This window comes from Lactuca serriola, chromosome 4 (genome assembly GCF_051521515.1).
Source record: "Lactuca serriola cultivar US96UC23 chromosome 4, Lser_US96UC23_V15, whole genome shotgun sequence".
NCBI lineage: Eukaryota > Viridiplantae > Streptophyta > Magnoliopsida > Asterales > Asteraceae > Lactuca > Lactuca serriola.
In genome coordinates this window covers 343,889,019-343,899,159 of record NC_136411.1, presented here as the reverse complement: position 1 = coordinate 343,899,159, position 10,141 = coordinate 343,889,019, and the positions used below count along the sequence as shown (strand labels likewise).

Sequence of the window (10,141 nt, the reverse complement as noted above, 5' to 3'; positions counted from 1 at the left end):
CGCCAGATCTTGATGGAGGAGGCACACAAACCCCGATTCTCTATTCATCCAGGGGCGACGAAGATGTATCGGGATCTTCGCCTAGACTATTGGTGGCCCTGCATGAAGCGGGATGTGGCGTGGTATGTCGAGCGGTGCTTGACCTGCAGGAAGGTCAAGGCCGAACATCAAAGACCGCATGGTAAGATGTAGCCGTTGGATATTCCGCTGTGGAAATGGGAAGATATCACGATGGATTTTATCACGAAGCTTCCTAGGACTGCGCGTGGAGTAGATTCAATTTGGGTCATCGTGGATCGATTGACCTAGAGCGCCCACTTTATTCCGATCCAGGAGAGCATCTCGGCCGAAAAGTTGGTCGATATCTACATCAGGGAGATAGTAGCGCGGCACGGGGTGCTAGTGTCGGTGATATCAGATCGAGATGTGCGGTTCACTTCCAGGTTTTGGAAGAGGTTTCATGAGGAGTTGGGCACTCTTCTGCATTTTAGCACCACTTTTCACTCGCAGACGGATGGTCAGAGCAAGCGGACCATCCAGACTTTGGAGGATATGTTGCGGGCATGCGTGCTAGATTTCGGTGGTAGCTGGGATACCTATCTTCCCTTGGATGAGTTCTCATACAACAACAGCTACCATACGAGTATTGACCGTCCTCCATTCGAGTTGTTGTACGGTCGGAGGTGCAGGACCCCAATATGCTGGGGTGAAGTTGTCCAGAGAGTCATGGGGAGCACCGAGGTGGTGCTCAAGACGATCGAGAGGATCCAGCAGGTTCGGAGCAGGCTTCAGACTGCTCAGAGTCGGCAGAAAAGTTACGCCGACAAGCATCGATCTGACTTGGAGTTTCAGGTCGGGGATATGGTTCTCCTGAAGGTGTCGCCTTGGAAAGGCGTCATTCGATTCAGGAAGCGGGGCAAGTTGGGCATGAGATTCATCGGACCATTCAGGGTTGTAGCCCGGGTGGGCAAGGTAGCATATAGGCTGGATCTGCCAGTCGAGCTCAGCCAGATCCACAACACCTTCCATGTCTCTCAACTGCGGAAGTGTCTCGTGGATGATTTAGCGTTGGTGCCATTAGAGGATATTCAGGTTGATGACAGCCTGAATTACATTGAGCGCCCAGTCGCGATCCTCGACCGGAAGTCGAAGGATCTGAGGAACAAGAAGGTGGAATTAGTGAAGGTGCAATGGCAGCACCGAAAGGGTTCAGAGTGGACTTGGGAGCCGGTGGAAGAAATGATGGAGCATTACCCCGAGCTGTTTCGGGATCGAGCAGCAGACTTCGAGGACGAAGTCTAAAATAAGTGGGGGAGATTTGTAGCACCTGATTCCTGGTATGTGGAAATTTGTATAAGTGTTTGCATTCTTAGCCTTGTACTCGGCGAGTTGTAGGCCCGACTCGCCGAGTAGAGTCGGGACCCGGGAAACGTTTTAAGTTGGCGACTCGGCGAGTCCGTATTTTGGACTCGGCGAGTCCGTATTTTGGACTCGGCGAGTCACCGCTGTTGGATGAAACCCTAAGTGTCAGGGGTTTTCACCCTATTTAAACCCTCATTCCGCCCCAATCTCGCCCGCATTCACCCTCAGAGCCCTATATCTCGTTCAAGCTTTGTTTCCTTGTGAGTTTGAAGCTTTTGGTGTGTCCTCTTGAAGTTTTGGAGTGGGAAGAAGAGTAGATCAAGGAGAAGAAGAGGAGGTCAGGCATCTTTGAGCTATCTCAGTGTGTTTCCTAAGGTATAACTCGTTTCCCCCTTGTTTTCATGGTTATTGTCCCTTATAGCTCCATTATAGTCCTCTTTGAACCAGTTCCAAGCTTGTGTATGTTTGAGGGTTTGTAATAAGTTGATTGAGCTTTAGATCTAGGCATGGTTGAGCTCCAGGAGCTCAGATCTACTGTCTTTTTGAAACCATATTGCATGAAAGCCCTAGATCTACCCCTTTTGGTGCATTTTGGACCTTAAACCCCTCATGGTTGTCTATTTACACGTAAAGTTGGAAACTTTACGTGTTAATCAAGCCCCAGGATCACGGATTTATGTATGGCATGAGCTGGATTCAAGCAGAATCGACCATATAGTAATTGCATGGTAACGAATCGGTGAGTCGTTCATCTGACTCGGCGAGTCGGTTCGCGAGTCTCCGAGTTTGTCCCCTTTTCGTTGTGTCGAGTAGAGTAGTGAGTCCTGAGTGGACTCGGTGAGTTGGAAGCCGAACTCACCCATGAAGGAACTTGGAGAGTCAATGCCCTGACTCGGCGAGTTCAAGGCAATATCCTTAGATCAAGAACAGACTCGACGAGTTGTTCATACAACTAGGCGAGTCACAGCATAAAGTGTTCTTCGGATGAAGATGAACTCGGTGAGTTGTTCATACAACTCGGCCAGTAGGATGGAGGACTTGGACATCAGTTTAGAAGGAGAACTCGTCGAGTCAACGCCTAACTCGACGAGTAGAGATGGGATTCAGGTCAATCGATTGAATAGGGACTCGGCGAATTGGAGAGCCAACTCGGCGAGTCGGGTCAACTGAAAGTTGACTCTGACCTTGGCTTATGACTTGGTTAGGGGTAAAATGGTCATTTTACCCCACGGGACAGTTAGCAGTGATTGATTGAGTGTTTCGTGGGAATTATAGCCGGAGGATTTCCGGAGCAGCAGCAGCAGCAGGCAGTTAATTCCCACACAGATCAACAGCTACGTCGAGGTGAGTTAGCTTCCAGTAGTGGTGGGTCTACGGCCATGATGCCGGCCCACCAGTAGGAGTTGTATGTAGATGATTGTCTCTGTGATATTCATCTAGGGATTACTACTACCTGTGTTATGTTTATGTGCTAGTGACAGTAGGGGGAGATAGTCCCCAAGATATCCGGTCGGTAGGGCCAAAGGGGTAGTCATACCCAGCCATGCTAGTTAGATTCTGATATTGTGATACATGTTATGTGGTAGTAGTAGAGGGGAGAAATAGTTCCCCAGTATCCGGTCGAGAGGACCGAAGGGGAGGCCAGCACCCAGATATGCCAGGCAGTATCTGGTCGAGAGGACCGAAGGGGAGGCCAGCACCCAGGTATGCTAGGCAATGTCCGGTCGAGAAGACCGAAGGGGTAGATCGGGCACCCAGATATGTCTGACAATATATGTATGTTATGTGATTATATGGTATGTGGTACAGTGGGGGAACTCAATAAGCTTCGTGCTTACGGTTTTTAGTTTTGGTTTCAGGTACCTCTTCTTCGATAGGGAAGGAGCCGGGGCGGTAGCAGTACATCATAGACACGCTTTGCTTTCCGCATCATGAGATCCTCCTGGGAATTTGTACTCTGACACTTTAGTGCTTTATAAAAATGTTTCTAGACACGCAGTATCTTTTGTGAAATGATATCATCGTCGAGCCTTTTATTTTAATGTTTTTCCATGTACTTGTTTTAAAATGAAATTTTTGGCTCGTATTTTTGGGGCGTTACAATGTGCTTTAAAGCCTATTGTCATGGTTTGCTTAGGCTTGTAGGCCTAAGAAATGCATTAACTCATGAAATGAGATTTTGGTTTGACACGTCAATTTAAGTGAATGAAAGGGGATAGGGACAAGGTTCGATAAGTATGTTTGGACTTAAAGAGTATGGTACCTGTTGGTACAAAGGTAATAGACAAGGAAAGTTATACATGATTGGGTCATATTATTGAGAACGCTGAAGGAAAACATCATTATTATAAATTGACTTGCAGACCTTGTTGAGGATAAAGTGACATTCTTGTGACCTTAAAGTAAGAACTTCGGGAAGAAAGGCACATGTATTAGTTAGAGCTAAAGTGATAAAACAAAATGGAATTGAATTTTAAAAGTAAACTTCAATTGGATTGTGTGATGCATTATAGTGTAAGCATCACTTTTTATGCTTAAGGGTATAATAGAGTGAAATAGTCTAAGAATGATAAATATAGAACATAAAGAAATAATATTTGCATGCTTGAGCACGAAAGCATCTACTTAGGTAACGCGTAATGCCTAAGTAGAGAAATCGTAAAATGATGACTTATGGCTTGGGAGGACCATTTAAAATTTCATAAATGACTTAAAACTTGTTGGTATATGATGAGACATGTGACTTAATGTTTGATAACCTTATTGCATGATGTTGTTAAATGTTCAAAAATGGACAAAAGGATAAAAGTGTCAAAGAGGGTTAATAATCCCTAATTAAGTATTATTGATTATTAGGTGGATTTCAATAAATGAAAAAAGTGATGTGACCATCAAGGAAATTGAAAAGTGATGGGATGAAATTATGATGAGGTGGCTCACGAAGTAATTCCAAGGATGGAATCCTTTTAAGGGGTAGTTAATTGCAACATCCTAAAATTGAAGATCGAATTCTTAAATTAACAAATTAAATAAATGAAAGATGACTTATATAGATAAATCATCAAGGAATAAACATATCATTAGTTTATATGAAGTTTAGAAAGTTAGAAGTACAAATAATAACATTTTAAAAGTTAGAGGGCCAAAAGTGTCAAGTTGGCAAAATGAGTTGACTAAAGGGTTGACTTAATGAATGGAAGGGACTACACAAGTTATATAATGGATGGAGAATGACTTATTATGTCAAAAATTAAGTTAAAATCACAAATATTAAGGTTTGGTGGGTTTTGGCCAAAAGATGTAAACTAGAAGGATCAAATGTGAAAATGTTGAAATAAGATGCACACTCTCCAAATTCTTCCTTCATATCGTGTTTGGCAATTATATAGAGAGATAATGGGGATTTTTGACTCTCAAGAGCTTTTTGGATTGATGCAAGTGAAGATTTGAATGTCCAAGCAAAAGGAAGAGGAATCAAAAGCTTCTTAGGTATAATTTCTTCTCCTTCTAACCTAGAAATTCGAATCTGTGAAGTAGGCACTACAAGAAAAAAGGCCTTTTACGACGCGCAAAATACGACGCTCATTGATCTATGTTACGCAAAGGAGAGTGACATTAGAAAAATGTCATCTCTTCAAAAAATTTAAGGATAGAAGACACGCATTATTGCGCGCCCTTAAATTAGTGTCTAAAAAAACACGGAGGGCACCTATAATAAAATGCGCGTCGTCTAAGGATGTCGCTTTATATTTTTTAATGGAACGCGCGTTCCATCCTTTAATAGTGGGGGAAAGGGGGAAATGAAATTCTGAAAAAATTAAAAACCCCGCCATGCTCTCCTCTACCTTCTTTCAATCGTTCTTCTCTCTCTCTCTCTCTCAATCAAATACCAAAAATCGACTATTGTTGGAACTAGGGTTCCGGTTCTTAGTGAAATCGAAGGTTTTTTGGTCACTAGGCCATGAAATTGATCAAAGGGGTACAGTTTTTGGAACCATGACTATTGTTGGAACTAGGGTTTCAGTTCAAAAACCCTTCATCTACTTCCCTCGATCTTCAGCTCCTCAAGTACTTTCTCAGCCTCTCAATCAATAGAAGAGTTGTATCACAACTACAAATTTAGAGTGATTTCCATATCAAGTAGAACAGTAGCTCCATTAAAGTCAAGGTCTCGAAACTCCATGGTCAATCACCATCAACATTCTACTTCTTTATTTGTTCCAGAAGTTTGTCTTACTTTATTACGAGTTTTATAACCTTTTTAATCAAACTCGATTAGCCCTCAATACCTAATGTTATCTTTTGCGTTGTTGCTTCTGCTCTGTTCTTCTTGAAACCTCCCCACACTCTCATGTCGAAACATAATTTATGATATCGAGTTGGAAATCAATAGAAATGGCTATGAAGGTCGGTTGGGTTGGACGATTCTCTGGAGGACGAGAGAGATTTGGACATGGCAGATCGTAGGGCTACAGAGATTGAGCTTGATACCATGGAGCGTTTTGCGTCAAGGGAAAAGCTCCACCATCATCTCAACGACCAAGGTTGGTTAGGGTTTCTGTTTTTTTTTTTCTGTTTTTTTTCCATTCCTTCACCATCACCAATGTTACTTTGTGCTTCATCTGATGTACGATTACCTTCTCCTTGTTATGGTGGCAATACTCCTATGGGTTGCTCTGATTCTCCATGGGATAATTTTTCCCCTTCTCTTGTTCTAATTAGGGCAATAATGAGAGTATGATGTTAGAGATGGAGTACAACTCTGAGAGTATAAAGGTTGTTTGAGTATAAAATCCCATATCGACTCTCTCTGTTCATGGATAGCTTGAAGTTTATACATCTTTTGTATATTCTCTAAAATCTTGCAGCTAATTTACTTTTCTTATTTTAAACCAAGGATTTGAATGGATAGATGGTTTCATTTTTTTAATTCAAAAATTGGAACTCTTATACTCTGTAATAATTTTTTTTCAGCTGATTTGATACAAGAAATTGACAGCAAACTACCTATTGTACAGCTTGCTCTTGAGCTCACTCACAAGATCTTTGGTTCTTGTCCACCTATGCAAAGTTTTGATCCAGCCAAGATGCTCACAGTAAGATTTTATTTAACTATAACATTGATGCAATTTTCCCTTTTTCCTATTCCTAAAATGAACTGATGGTATAGTAATTAGGACTACGGGAAGCTTCAAACACTTGATATAACGGTTGCATGCAGGAAATCATCATGTTCTCCTGTTTGCTCGCTAATCCCATTATGATGTGTTGTTTCTTGTGCATTTTTATTTTTAGGAGGTATTATTATTGTTATTAAGTTGTCCGATGTTCCTTTTGCTGCATGGGCTTTAGCAAATTGGGCAATGGCATCAGATGTAAATAGATCCCATATCCAAGAACTCGACTTCAATGGACATGCTGTCATGTCTGCATTGATTGCTCCTGAAAGATCTGTGAAATTTCACGGGAGTTTAGTAGCTCAGTTGTTGTTAAAAGACGAAAATCTCCCCATGAATGATTTTGTTTCTGATTGGAGTTCTACCCTTCTTACAACCATTTCTCAAGCAAGCAAAGCCGATGATATCTCTTTAACTCGTGTGGCTTTATCTGCATTTTTACTATCTCTCGAGAGGTGCCCTGGTGCTCAAAGGGTAGTTATGGAAAAAGGTCTTCATTTAATGAGGGAGACTGCTAAAAGGACTATGAATCATAAGTCTGTTCAAGAATCATTAGCAAAAGGGTTCGAATCACTTTGTTCAGGGGACATGCGTTTGTCTCTTGAAGAAGGACAAAAGTGGTCTTGCATTCTGCTTCCATGGGTATTTAGGGAAACTTCATCTGATGCTATTAGATCGTCTGCAATCACAATCCTTTCTCGTATCTGTGAAGATTATGGGCCTTCTTCCATTCCCATTTCCCAAGGTTGGTTAGCTATTATGCTTTCAGACATTCTCAAATCCAGAAAGTTATCTCTTATAGGGAGTGCTCAACCTAGGGACAAAGTCAAGGTTTGTATCATTGTTACTTTTTTTTTTCTTTTTTGTTTATGGTAATTTACGGAAATACCCTTCTCTTGCAGACACAAATCGATCAGGCAAATGTACTTTCTGGTACCCAAAGTGTGAACCAATTGGCTAGTGTTGTGGTCAACTTAGCAGTCAATGGTGATTCATTTGCTTTGGAAGATTTTCTTACCCTTGAACCATTTATTAACACATACAAAAATCTAAAGAAAGGAAATATCCCTAAAGTGAATGCTTTAGATTCTGCACTTGCAACTTTAAAGGGTATCAAAGCAATGACAGAAATCTGCAGTGATGATTTATTTTCTCAAAAGAAAATAATCGATTATGGCATAATTCCTCTGTTACGCCGCTTTTTATTAAGTGAGGATTATGAGAAGTTATCAGCAATTGAAGCATATGATGCATCAAGAGACATGGAAGCCAATGATCATGGCGATTCATCTGTTGTTGATGCCCGGGACCCGTCTAGTGTCCGGGTCCCACCTACAGCTCATGTCCGTAGACATGCAGCTCGATTGTTAATGGTGCTTTCAGTTCATCCAAAAGTTAAAAAAAAATGATACTGGAAGATAAAGATTGGTGTAATTTTCTTGATGAATGTGCAAATGGAAAGATATGTAGTGATCTGAAAACTCAAAGCTATGCTAAAGCAACATTGTTGAATATCTTCTGTAATGATGATGATGATGATGATGATGGAGATGGAAATAATGGCTCTAAAAATCATGGTTGTGCTCGTTATGGTGAGACGATTTTTTTGATTAACCCTGGAATGAGTCATTGGGAATGCTCTGGAAAAGGAAGGAATAATAATAATAATAATGATTCTGAAGGTGGATTAGAGAGTCCTTCACTTGATGTTATTTTTGTTCATGGGCTTCGTGGTGGGCCCTACAAGACTTGGAGGTTATCTGAAGACAAGTCGTCATCTAAATCTGGGCTTGTGGAAAAGATTGATGAAGAGGCAGGAAAACATGGGACTTTTTGGCCAGGGGAGTGGCTTTCTACTGATTTCCCTCATGCACGTTTGTTTAGTCTTAAGTACAAGGTTTGTGATTATATAAAATTATAAATTGTTTTTGTATAAAAACATGATTGTAAATTGTAAATGAAGTTTGAGTTATATCTTTTGTTTTGCAGACGAATCTTACACAATGGTCTGGATCAAGCTTGCCTCTTCAGGTTTGTGGTGTGTTATTAGAAATATATTTAAAAAATAAATGAGATTTGGAGATGTTTGGTTATTGGAAATGTAAATAAATTGGAATGTGAAATTTTGTAGGAAGTTAGCTCGATGATGTTGGAAAAGCTTATTGCAGCACGTATTGGAGATCGACCTGTTGTATTTGTAACTCATAGGTTGAAATATTTAATTAAGAATGAAAGAGAAAAAACAGAAGAATTTCTCTTTTAGCCATTTTGGTATTCTTGTTAATATATTATTATATTGTATTGCAGCATGGGGGGATTGGTTGTGAAACAGATGCTACATCAAGCAAGTGCAGAAAACAGAGGCAATCTTGTCAAAAACAGTGTTGGTGTGGTATGTTTGATTTAATAACTTATCACTACTTCCAATTAATATTTATTATTATTTAAAGTTACAGGACATGAGTATCGGCACATCATGGAACATTTAGGTTAGTTGTTGTTTTTCCTCTTGGTGATCCATCAATGAAGTGGCCAACATCATGTAATAACATTTTAGGGGAAGATGTATGTATATATTTTTTTTAATGAATAATGTAATCATATGTATGAATATAAAATACAGTTTGTTATTTGTATGACAAAAATTTTTATGTAATGGATAGTATTTTTTATATATGGTATTTTATTTTCTTATTATGAGACATTAAATGCAAATTTAATTTAAAAATTAATAAATATATAAAAAAAAAATTTAGAACATTTAAAATTATGATACGCAAAAATGTGTGTCATCTTCATTTATGACATGGCCTTTCTTGACAAGGGCTTCCTTGATACGCATTGCGTGTCATAAACACGCGCGTCGTAAGGTTACGACACGCAAATGCGTGTCGTCTTCATTTATGACAGGGCCTTCCTTGATACGCATTGCATGTCGTAAATGTGCGTCATAAATGAGCGTCGTAAATGCGCGTCGTCTATAGATGACGCGCAAAAGCGCGTCGTCTCTCTTTATGACAGGGCCTTCCTTGACGCGCATTTGCGCGTCGTCTGAGCGTTTTACGACACGCAATGAGCGTCGTAAAAGGCCTTTTTTCTTGTAGTGAGGTTTAACCCAATTTTGAAATTATCTTCTTCAAATGATTAGGGTTGGTTTTCTAACCTCCCTTGATTTGTTTTGATGATCCTAATCTTAATCCAATCATTTAATTGATGGATTTGAGGATTTGGGTATCATGAACACTAGAAAATCCCAAATTGGGGAAATTAATATTAATGATGAAATGGGATTAGATTCTATGACCTAGATGATACTTTATAGAAACAAATCCAATTAGAATTCTCAAATTCATCCATGATCATAGAATCAAGTGTAAGCATGAATTTATATTGATTTTTTGGGGGAATTAGAATTTAAACAATGGAATCTCTTGTAGGTTGAGAATTTGATGAGTAAATGAAGTTCATAATTAAGATTTGATACTCTTGGAATTATTTTAATTCAAAACATGATGTGTTTCTTGATTCCTAGATTGATGTATGGAACTAGTGAACATAAGGGCAATTTAGGAATATAGAATGGAAATGAGGATTCCATAGTT

The 10,141-nt window shown here is 39.8% G+C and overlaps 1 pseudogene; it reads left to right on the top strand.

The window, feature by feature from the left end:
* The first annotated feature begins 5,815 nt into the window (after positions 1-5,815).
* On the top strand, positions 5,816-9,028 carry LOC145099643 (uncharacterized; annotated as a pseudogene).
* The last annotated feature ends 1,113 nt before the right edge of the window (positions 9,029-10,141 follow it).